Below are 12,303 nucleotides of genomic sequence, written 5' to 3'. Positions count from 1 at the left end.
TCATTCCAATTGATCCGTAGTGAGGAGGTCCTCCAGGATGTGGAACATGTCAGAAAAACAACAATACATGACAAATATTTACAACTAAAACAAATAAGCTAATGTACCATTCCACAGATCCCAAGTGGAATGATTGTCATTTTTTAATGAACACTAAGAGTCATTTTACAAATACTAATGCACTGAATTTAAAATAAAAAAGTTTTTTTATTTATTTATAAGGTAATAAACATGTAATACAACTACTGAAATACTTATTTACAATGAACACATTACTGCACTGAAATGGTGCAGAAGTTAGATTATACTTACACACACACACACACACACACACACACACACACACACACACACACAGACACACAAATTTTCAGTGAACACATTACTGCACTGAAATTGTGCAGAAGTTATGTTGTACTTATATACAAATCAGTTGGTTTTACTAAGAAATTCATCAATGGAGTAGAAGGAGTTGGCCACCAATAAATCCTTTAGGCTTCTCTTAAACTGAATTTCATTGGTTGTTAAGCTCTTTATGGCTGCTGGCAAGTTATTGAAAATGTGTGTTCCTGAATAATGCACACCTTTTTGTACAAGACTAAGTGACTTTAAATCCTTGTGAAGATTATTCTTATTTCTAGTATTGATTCCATGAATTGAGCTGTTGGTTTGAAAAAATGATATATTTTTAATGACAAATTTCATTAAGGAATAAATATATTGGGAAGCTGTAGTTAGTATCCCTAGTTCCCTAAACAGGCTTCTGCAGGATGTTCTTGAGTTCACACCACATATAATTCTTACTGCAAGTTTTTGTGCCCGGAAAACTTTAGCTTGGCTTGATGAATTACCCCAAAAAATAATCCCATATGACATTATGGAATGAAAGTAAGCATAGTATGCCAGCTTTTTCATTTTTATATCCCCTATGTCTGACAAAATTCGCATTGCAAACAGAGATTTGTTAAGACACTTCAGCAGTTCTGTGGTGTGCTCCTCCCAGTTGAATTTATTATCAAGCTGTAATCCCAAGAATTTAACACTGTCCACTTCTTCTATCTTCTTGTCATCATATGTTAGACATATACTCTTGGGACATCCCTTACAAGTTCTGAACTGCATGTAGTGTGTTTTTTCAAAGTTTAGTGACAAAGAATTGGCTAGGAACCAGTGATTAATGTCCACAAATATTTTATTGGCTGATCTTTCTAAGACTACACTTGATTTGCTATTTATTGCAATGTTTGTATCATCGGCAAACAAAACAAACTTGGCATCTGGTAATGTTACTGATGAAAGGTCATTGATATACACAAGGAAAAGTAAGGGCCCCAAAATGGAACCTTGTGGGACCCCACATGTAATTAGTTCCCAGTTGGATGATGCCTGATAGCTTGATACATGTCTCTTTCCTAATAACACCCTTTGTTTCCTGCAGAGATATAAGATTTGAACCATTTTGCAGCATTTCCTGTTACACTATAATATTCTAGTATACTTAAAAGGATATTGTGATTTACACAGTCAAATGCCTTTGACAGATCACAAAATATACCAGTTGCCTGCAATTTTTTGTCTAATGAATTACGCACATTTTCACTGTAAGTGAAGATAGCCTTCTCAATATCAGAACCTTTTAGAAATCCAAACTGTGACTTTGACAGTATGTTATTTGAGATAAGATGGTTATAAAGACGACTGTACATTACTTTTTCGAAAATTTTTGAGAATGCTGGCAACAGTGAAATTGGACGGAAATTTGATGCTATTTCTTTATCTCCCTTCTTAAACAGTGGCTTAACTTCAGCATATTTCAGCCATTCAGAAAATATTCCACTGATAAACGACTGGTTACACAGATAGCTTAATATGTTACTTAGCTCAGAATCACATTCTTTAATTAACTTTGTTGATATTTCATCATACCCACTAGATGTTTTTGATTTTAAAGATTTTATGATGGACATTATTTCTGTTGGGGTAGTGAGGGTCAAATTCATATTATGGAAGTTACTTGAAATGTCTGGTCTAAGGTAATCCATAGCAGCATCTACCAAACCTGACAACCCCATCTTTTCAGTAACAGTTATAAAATGTTTGTTAAAAAGTTCTGCAACACTATACACATCTGTCACCAATGTATCATTTACTCTTAATGCTATTTGTTCCTCTTCATGTCTGGTTCTACTGGTCTCCTCCTTCACTATATCCCATATTGTCTTTATTTTGTTATCTGATATGACTATCTTTTCCTTGTAATATATTTGCTTTGACATCCGTATTACAGTCTTTAATATTTTGCAGTATTTCTTATAATGTGCTATAGCATCAACATTGGAAATGTTTCGGATTGACAGATACAGTTTTCTTTTTGTTTTACAAAATACCCCTATTCCTCGAGTAATCCATGGCTTCTTTGTAGACTTTGCTCTAACCTTGGTAAGTTTTGGGGGAAAGCAGTGTTCAAATAAGGTAAGCACTTTATTAGCAAAAATGTTATATTTTTCATTCATGCCATGAGCACTGTAAACATCAGTCCAGTGAATGTCTCTGAGGAGTGTCCTAAAATAATCAATTTTTGGCTTACTGATTACCCTCTTGAGCTCAGATTTAACAGATTTTATAACCTGTTCAGTATTAACATTTAACAGAAGGAACTGCATGTCATGGTCTGAGAGGCCATTGACTATTGGTTTTGTAATATAATTTTGTTCATTGGACTTTTCTATAAAGATATTATCAATGGCTGTTTGTGAGCAAGTGGCTATCCTAGTGGGGAACTTTACTGTGGGAATTAAGTTGAATGATAGTGTTACTAACTCAAATAAGTTCTTATTGGGAGAGTCTTTAAGGAAATCTACATTGAAATCACCAGCAACCACTATTTCTTTGTTTTTGGTTGTTAAATGGGCCAGTACAGCTTCAAGGTGGTTTACAAACAGATTAAAGTTACCTGCAGGTGCTCGATATACACTTAATATTATGATTCTGAGATATCATCTAGCAAGTCTTCGGTTCTACTTTTCACCAAACACAGGGTTTCTCCTATGGAGATGATGAAGCTTGGGCCATATGAACCACCAGTCAGGACAGTAGCCATATATCTTGGACTTGGTATCAATCACAGACTCTTGGGGAAAATACATATTAAAGAAGCTATCATAAACTATATAAAGTCCATCAATATATTGCACACTATCATGGACGTGAGTTGGGGAGTGGATGCAGACATTGGACTAAGATTGTATTTTGTTTTGGTACATTCCTACATGGATTTTACTTGTCTTTGTTTTGAGTCAGCTCTGGACACATCTAAGACAATGCAGCATACAAAACACTTAGAGTATGCCTGGGGGCAATGCAATCCACACCAACTAATGCTCTTTTAGTTGAAGCAAATGAGCCTCCCCCACATATGCATCACAAATACATGAGTGTGAAATTTTTACTCAAACAGTCAGAGTTTGCACAAGACCTGATATTACAAGACATCTATACCCTAATGGAGTTGTGCTATACATCCAATTATTGGCTCAATGAAAGTCTCCCTCCTCATGTTGCTGCATAAATAGATACTAGTCAGTTACTCAAATGAAGCGTATTGCAGTCAAGTCTTTGAAGGAAGCACTTGAGAATTCATGACTTCCAGAGACATATGGCCTCAGTATGCCAATATTGATTATTTTTGAGAGGTGGATATGGGGCCTGAAGATGGCATAATGAATTGCCAAAAGTGGTAGCAAAAATAAAATAAAATAACATATCAATTGCACAGTTGTCTGGCGAATTTCTTTATTAAATATTTGATCATCCGTTGTCTCAGGTCCACAAAGGATCAACAGGGACTCATAAATCTGATGGTATCGATCACAAATAGGTAACAGAAAGTTACCACGTGCTGGGTAAAAGCACACTGTAGCATACCTGCCAATGAAACAGTAGACAAGTTAACCAAAGCAGCCATCTATGATGGAGTGATGGGGGACACAGAATTACAGGCCACAGGTCTCTTAAATGTCATTAAATTAAGAATCGAAGAAAAGTGGCAGGATCCCTTCCAATACAAAGGCACAGATAATGGCAGACTCAACAGGGTGCTGATTCCTAACTTCTGGCATGAGAATAACTGATACCCCGGAACACTCATGTACACTACAAGGTGCCTCACATTTAACCACAGCTGTTATGGGAAGAGTCTATATCGTAATAGTATGGCCACACCCCCATTGCATCCTCATTGTGCGCATGTGAAGAAGAGGATATCAGTCACATCTCGTTTGGCTGTATGAACAGATACAATGCTACAAGCCATCTTCTACAATGTCTGGCCACCATCAGTTACTGTTTGTGACATTATCACCCTACTGCTTTGCCTGAAAGACATAAGAATATATTGCCTTTTATATGCCTTTTTGCTGGAAGAGCAACTCAAATTCTTACATGAGTGTATTGTAATTTTATGTTTATGGTAAAGTTTTAAGCATTATGTGTATGATAATGGCTGCTCAGATGAAAAAAACTTTCCAAATGCAAACACATTCTACATCTATCTCCAAACATGCTATGCAACAATACAATGCATGGTGTAGGATACCTTGTCTCTCTACTAGTCAGTCCCTTTCCTGTTCCCCTCACAAATGGTGCAAGGGAAAAAGACTATCTATATGCCTCTGTATGATCCAGCAATTTTACTGAAATTACCAGTAACGAATTTAACATTTAAATGTTTTTCGCTGTGACTAAGATGTCATAAATTCCTGCAGCACATGTATTACTTTTTGGGAAATATAATACAGGGTATTCACTTTCCTCTTAGGTGAGCCATCATTGACTGTTTCTATGTGAATCCTCATGCTGCAGAGACCATGAAGTCTCTTGCAAATAAATTGCATCTACAATAATGATGTGTCAAATATGTCTTAGAAAATTTTCTTCTTAGCAACTTCCTTTGGTGAATCTTCTTGGGTTATCAGCCAGGTCATAGTGTCATGCTACCGCAATGTTTCGACGAGTCTCATACTCATCATCTTCAGATAAAGAGTGGGTTCCATATCAATTTCGTTCCACCTGCTGGACCGCAGAGCCCTCTGCTGAGGGCCCAATAGGTGATCCACTGGTTAGAATGGATGAGGGTCTGGACATCAAGTCCCAGTGCTGTGGCAAAGGCAGCAGGCATAACAGACTGCTGGCACCAGCCCTCGGTACTGGCCCCTACCCCCTTCCACCCTGTTGCTTGGCCCCCCCATCACTGGCCATGACACCTCTTCTGGAGGCAGGTGGTTGGCCCTGACTGTAGGGTCCTTGGCAGCAGAGTCTGCTGTCTAGCAGCTATAAAGGAATTAAATGGACACAAATATGAGACTTCACCTGAATTACTGAGGAGTGTAAACTCACAATGAATATAAACTCCAGGAGGCTGCTCAGTTGGCTACTAAGAGAACTGACAATTGTGCTCACTGAACACATACTCTGACAATGGTTGGAATGCCACTCAGCTCTCCAAGTAGACAGTAACACCTTGTGGCATGCACTAAAGATGTGTCAAAATGCCCCCTCTGCATGGAGAGTGCGGACTTGTCTTCAGTGATGCAGACGTGACCAATGTGCACATCAACGTTTTTGGAAAGCAATTCAGATCTGCAGAGGCATAGGACAGAGAACATGAAACCACAGCCTGGCAGCAGCTTGCTGCATTTCTTGCAGCAGATGATGATGGCAAGGATGACTGGCCACATTTAACTAGTGAAGATGTGGCAAAAGTCATCAAATCACTGCCTAAAAAGAAGGCCTGAGGGAATGATCAGTTCAACAACTGACTATTAGGAAATGTCCCTCCCACCGCACACCCTTAGCTATAACCCACCTTGTGAACATCTACAATGATATCTCACAAACACAGTAATTTTCAAAGCAACAGAAACTTGTGGAAGGTGTTGCGATCATGAAACTCAACATCTGCTCATCTCACAATACTACAGACCAATAGTCTACTGGCAAGCCTCAGCAAAGTCTACAAGTGCCTTCCACTGAAGCCCATCAGGCAACACATTAAAAGAGAACAAGTACTGCCAAAATTCCAGTTTGTATTTCAGCGGAAACACTCTGCTACACAACAAATACTGAGGGTGGTTGAAGAAGTTACAGACTGCTTCAACAGAAAAGCTGTTGGGAGATGGTGCTACTATACATAACTAAAGCCAATGATTCAGTGTGGTGCACCAGTCTTTTATACAAGCTCTAATCCCAAGGCTTCCCTGGAAAATAGTAAAGATTATACAGAGCTATACCTCAAGCAGGAGCTTTTCCATGAAAATAGGATCCTCAAACTCATCCAGAAGACTCATACGGAGCAGGAGTTCCACAAGGGTTAGTGTTAGGCCCTGTACGCGATAATCCATACACCACTGATGCATCCACAGAACTCCACGTAAACAATGGATGACACTGCTTTTTTCGCCTGCTCCATGAACAGGAACTTGGTCACAAGGCATCTCCAAAATGTATTAAACAAAATGGAAAATGGGGTAAAAACTAGCACATTACAATCAGCTGAGATAAGATGCAAGTCACTATGTTTACCAGGTGCCTCCGAAAAAGACCTCCCTACAACAACTCGTACAACTACTTAACCTCCACTGACAGTATCTTCCCTGGAGAGATATAGCAAGGTACTTAGAGGTAACTCTCAAAAAAGACTCACATACAAAAAATACATTAAGGAACCCAGCCAGGAAGCCTGATGAAGGTTGCTGTACTACTTTCTACATGATTAAAGATTGCTATTGTCATTGATACGTGCCAGATCTTATCGCAGTCCAATACAGCTGATTTTGCAGTATGCTTGTCAAGTATGGGCTTGTGCTGCCAAACTCAATGGCACAAAGGCTTCAAATGGTGCAGAACAGCGCATTTCATTGTACTCTACACCTGCCTTAACGATTCTGACGGTGGATTTGCATATCATTGCCAGTGTCGAAACTGCGACAACCAGATTTTGTAATCAGGCTTACATATTTCCTGAAAATGCTTGAGAGTTAGAAAATAACTTCATTAAAAATCTACAATGATATAAAGCTGCACAATGCAATTACAGAAAGCAAAACTGTTGTTAGATTAGTGCCATGAAACCATAACAAAAGTACAAAAACACAAGACTCACCTAAAAGCCATGCTGTTCATAATTATCACCCTGTAAGTTTGAAGGAAATGTCATAAGACAAAGCATCTCATAGAAGAGACAGTTAAATCTACTGGACAACGATGAACATGAAACTTTATCTCAAGACAACACTTTGACTCATCTCAACATGGTACCTTGACTCAGATGATAACTTGAGAACATTTTATCAACAAAATTCACCAAGAAACTCAGCATTTCTATATTGCTCACTGAAAGTTTCTATCTGTCCAGTAACACACAAATTCATGAGCAATTCATGAGCAAGGCACAACAGTTTTACATTCCAGATAACATTTTATTTTTTACACTGAAATACTTTTTTCTTCACAATAAAGTACACACTCCATGCACCTGTAAACTTTGAGAATGTTCTAACAATCTATAAGTTTACACTCGTTGGTGTTTCTGGCTTTTTTTGAACATTCCTAGTAAAGTTAGTTTCTTCATTAATGACTAACTAAAAATTTTCTTTTGGAAAGCATTTGATCATATTCTTGACTAATTATTTATATTTTGTTCAAAATATTCAACTTTATCAAATATTTACAATGCTGTAAGTGGGCAAACTGACCTTGAAGTGTCTACCTCCATGATAATCAGTATAGGAACAAAAACTCTATGAAACCGATCATCATTCAGTTTCATGACAACACATGTGGAGAATCAATTAAAATAAGCCAAGAGTACTCTAAACATTGTTTAGACAGAAGTACTCCAAACAAGACTGCAAGGTGTGGAAAAGACCTGCCTCAGCTCATTACCCATGTTTGAAACTTTTTAAAAAGAAGGGACAGCTTCATTCCAGTTTTGAACAAAGCTGAAGCCTCACTGACATAAAAAAGCTTAATGAAGTTAAAATGAGTAAAAAGATAGTAACTCAAAAAGTTTTATAGTAATGTGAAGTACCACAGTCATTTATACAGTTGCTCATTTCTCATATGGCACCAAGCTGGACTATGACAAAGAAAAGGCCAAAAAAGAATTTTCTTCCGTAGGTCAACGCTTTTTTAAACTAAAATTTGTCTGATGCAGCAAATATTAAGCCACAAATCTGCAAAAAGCATCATTTGTAACACAAAATCCTTCAATATCGGCACCTAACCCAGAATTTCCTCTCCTAAAACAAAAATAAAACAAAAAAAGTACAACAAAATCTAGGTAGCATTCCTCTGCTCCAGTTCCTGGCCACCCCCCCCCCCTCCTCCTCCTCCTCCTCCTCCTCCCTCTTCTTCTTCTTCTTCTTCTTCTTCTTCTTCTTCTTCTTCTTCTTCTTCCCCCTTCCCTCCTAGAAACAAAGGTCCTGTTTCCAAACAACTCAAAATGTAGCCACCTTGATACCCAGGCCTTGCATTTTCATGAGATTAATCTGGCAGCAAAACCCAAAATGAGTTGAACACACACTTATAAACTTCCCACACCACACAGGGTTGCCTTACAATACCTTTCCAATTTTCACAAGTTGCTTTTCAAACTCTCTGACATCCGAAAACCATCAGTCCACCCCAAAGGTTCATACCCTGCAACTGTTCCTGCTGTAAAATCTGCACCCAACTTACACTACCCCCAATACTGAAAAAATTTTCATCAAACACTCTATACACACAACTGTTAATTACATTACTGACAAGTGTTTATTGCCCAGCTTTATAAGTATAAACAAGCACCACCAAAAAGGCAGAATATGAGAAATAATACAAACGAACTGTCCCCTTGGTGATGTCTAGTAGCCCCAAGACGAGCACATTTTTGTAGTATTACTCCAGAGATTTGAGTGATTACTTATATTGTACATGACATTTTAGTCACCTCATCCAGCACCAGTTACCATAAATTTTGGTGAGCAACTACAACTTCCCTACCCCCCTTCCTCCATCAACTTGTATTTTCTATATTTTTATTTTATTATAGTTTTTTATGTATCAAGTTTTCTTTTCTGGTTCTACTTCAGACTCAAAAGTGATTCTTGTAGCTGGAGTCCAAAGTTTCTGTTAATCATGCCTTTTGCATTCTTGTGGAGATATTTCTGCAGCAACTTTCACCCCCAAACAAATATTTCTTTATAACTAACCGAGAAGTTCAAATTTAGCTTTAAAATTTTTACACCAAGAAGTCAAATATCAATTGTCATAGATGTAGCCTTCAAATCCTGTAGTGGTTCTTTATTAATTATTTATTTTTCAAAAACATTTCACCCACTTCTTTACCGCATAGTGGTTGAATTTCCAAAATCATGTATTTTCTATTTTCTGACTGAGAAACCAAATACCAGTTTTCATTGGTCTAGATACAAAACTGCTTTAATAGCAACATTTTTCAGAAAAGGCTTCGTCTCTTATTTCATCCACTTAGGGTTGGAATTTTGAAAAGTCCCTTCTTAAATGATGCCTACAGTATAAGATACACATCTTCTCCAAATTTCAAGTTACTACCGTTAGTGGTTTTGGCTGGGCAATGATAAGTTAGCCAGTCAGTCAGAACATTGCCTTTTATATGTAGAGATGTCAGCATATTGAACAATTATGCAACTTGTTTTATGCCTGATAATTTCAACCTCTTTGGAGACTCAAGATCTCATGTGTAAGAAACAATGTGGCTTCTGTTAAGGTTGAACAACCACTTAATATTAGATGCAAGAAAAGTCAAATGCCAAACTGAAATACACTGGAAGAATACAAAGCAAATGTAGTCAGTCCATGAAGGAGGTAGCTTACAAAACCTGTATATGACTAATTCTTGAGTTTTTTTCTCATCTGTCAGGAATACAAGAAGGGTAGGAGTAGATTCAAAGAGCTTGAATCAACCCCTATTTGTTTAGTCAGCACTGGAACATGGTGGATCCTTGTCTTCTTTTACCCTCACACAGGTGGTCCCTCTCATCCTGGGATCTGAGTGTCCTGTCCTTCCTTTATAGACTTCCCCAAACTACTCTCCTTTACTCCCCAAGGAAGTAACAAATAGTTCCTAAAACTCAGATAGTCTCTTGCATTTCTGTACGCATCTATCAACAATATTAAGAATGTTGCCTCCATTCTGTATAATAATTTTTTGGTTTTGCTAATGAATTTTGCTTTCGATGTAACTGGAAAAAACTGTACCATAACAGTTGAAATAATACAAATCAAAATAATATAGACTCTCTTTCAGTCTCCATTGTGTCCAATAATTATAAAAGTGACTTGATTGGAAATGCTTCTCTATTACACACTATATCTAAAATCATGCTCTGAGGAAGAATGATCATAGATAGGCAAGCAGAATGCTGTTTCAAAGCATTCTCCTTATAGCAACAACAGTATCTTATGTGACTATACCTTTCAAATTATATGGATTACTTCTGACTTTAGGAGATGAGTATTATCTCTATAAAACATGTTTAGCTCTTGCTGTCCATGCATGTTAAATTATGATAGTTTCTTCCCAATTTTTAACTATAATAGAAATTCCAGGATGTTAAAATATGAAAATAGGGGAAAGACAACCACCGACCTATAGAGGACTGGCAAGTGGCACATGGAAATATGTAACAGAAAACAATTAGCAATATCTTTTGAGATTACACACACACACACATACACACATGCACGCACACAAACAGACAGACAGACATCCCCAAGGAATACAGTCATGGTTCTGGCAAGACTTAAGTACTGAGAGCAGTTGCCTGCGTAGACTGAGGTGGTGAGAGGGAGGGAAGGATGTATGAGGCAAGGGGGATAAGCAGGCTAGTATGAGGCAAGCCTTTCACGAGATGAATCAGCAGCTACCCAGCAATATGAAAGGAATTCAAGGGATAGAGCATATGGATAGAGAGAGGGGAGGGGGGTGGGGGAGAGGAAAGACAAGGAAGGTGGTGATGAAAGGGAGATGTGGAAAAAACATACTGCACACAACAACACTAATAACTTCAACAGCAGCTTCACTACATGGGCCATTTGGACACTCCCTTCCAACACAAGTTCCTCTGAGCAATGCAGGTGAGAATTGTTTCTCTGGCATGTCCTGCACTCTCACAACCCACTGGCATAAACCTCTGCTAATTTGTTTCTCAATGCTTCACCTTACCTTTTCCCTTCTCCCTTTACCCTGTCCACATCATTTCTTCCCCATCCAGATTATGTAATGCCTCTGGCCTCCCCCTCTCCACCATGTCCTCTCTCTCTCTCTCTCTCTCTCTCTCTCTCTCTATCTCTCTCTCTCCCTTTTTTTCCATTTCTCTACCTAACTCCCTTCCCTCCCTGCTTCTTTCTTCATTACCATCTTCTTAGGTGTGTGTGTGCGCCTGTGTATAGGTAAGTGGTTGCCTTTCCCCCCCTCTTCCCAATTTTTCTTATTTCTCTTCACTTTCCTTTCTTATCCTTTTCTCTGCCCCTTTGCCTGCCTTCCTCTTTCCTCCAATCACTTAAGTACCCTTAGACTTTCACTCACCTTCTCCCTGCATAATTATTATGTACTTTACTTTTCATTTTTCTTGTATTTTTCCCTCTTTCTCTCTCTTTTTTCTCACTTTTCATTTCATTTCCTATTTTATCTTGTTGCTTATTTCTCAACAGTTTATTGTGGTGAACATGGTGGCAAAATACCATAATTTAGACATCATTACAGATTATTTTTGTCATATGACTGCTGCATTTCATTTTGTTATAGTTTTTTGAAAAATACCATTAACAAAAATGATCAATTTCTGAAGTAGTCTGACAAATACCAAAGCTAATCACTGAACACCCCTTCCCTTCCCCTCCCCCCCCCCCCCCCCCCCCATGGCTTAAAACATTCATAGACATAAATAAAAGACTAATCTTGTTCATTTTTAGTGTGTCAATAGTATCAACTTAAATATAAATGAATTTTTTACCAGTATATTTGCATTTGCACTGATTAATAATGAGTCTGATTATTAACTTAATTTGTGAACCATACCAACACTCATCTAGTGGGATGTACTAAAAGTCTGAAATATTTTCTGGCTGTTTATACAATATCACAAATCAGGAATGAACATTTCAACTGATTTCCCATCAGTAATGTTGTAGACATATATCCACAGTGTTGTCCGACTGTACTGAAACATTTTACTGGCTTATAACAGGTTCCATATTTTGCAGTGGCCTAACTGAGATTGTTTG

At 37.9% G+C, this 12,303-nt stretch overlaps 1 protein-coding gene across 6 annotated transcripts in view; it reads right to left on the bottom strand.

Annotated features, from left to right (window-relative positions):
* Positions 1–12,303, bottom strand: part of LOC126188877 (CAP-Gly domain-containing linker protein 1) — a 550,749-nt gene that overhangs the window by 16,927 nt on the left and 521,519 nt on the right. The window lies entirely within an intron of this gene.

This window comes from Schistocerca cancellata, chromosome 1 (assembly GCF_023864275.1).
Source record: "Schistocerca cancellata isolate TAMUIC-IGC-003103 chromosome 1, iqSchCanc2.1, whole genome shotgun sequence".
NCBI lineage: Eukaryota > Metazoa > Arthropoda > Insecta > Orthoptera > Acrididae > Schistocerca > Schistocerca cancellata.
This window is presented reverse-complemented; position numbering and strand designations above follow the sequence as displayed.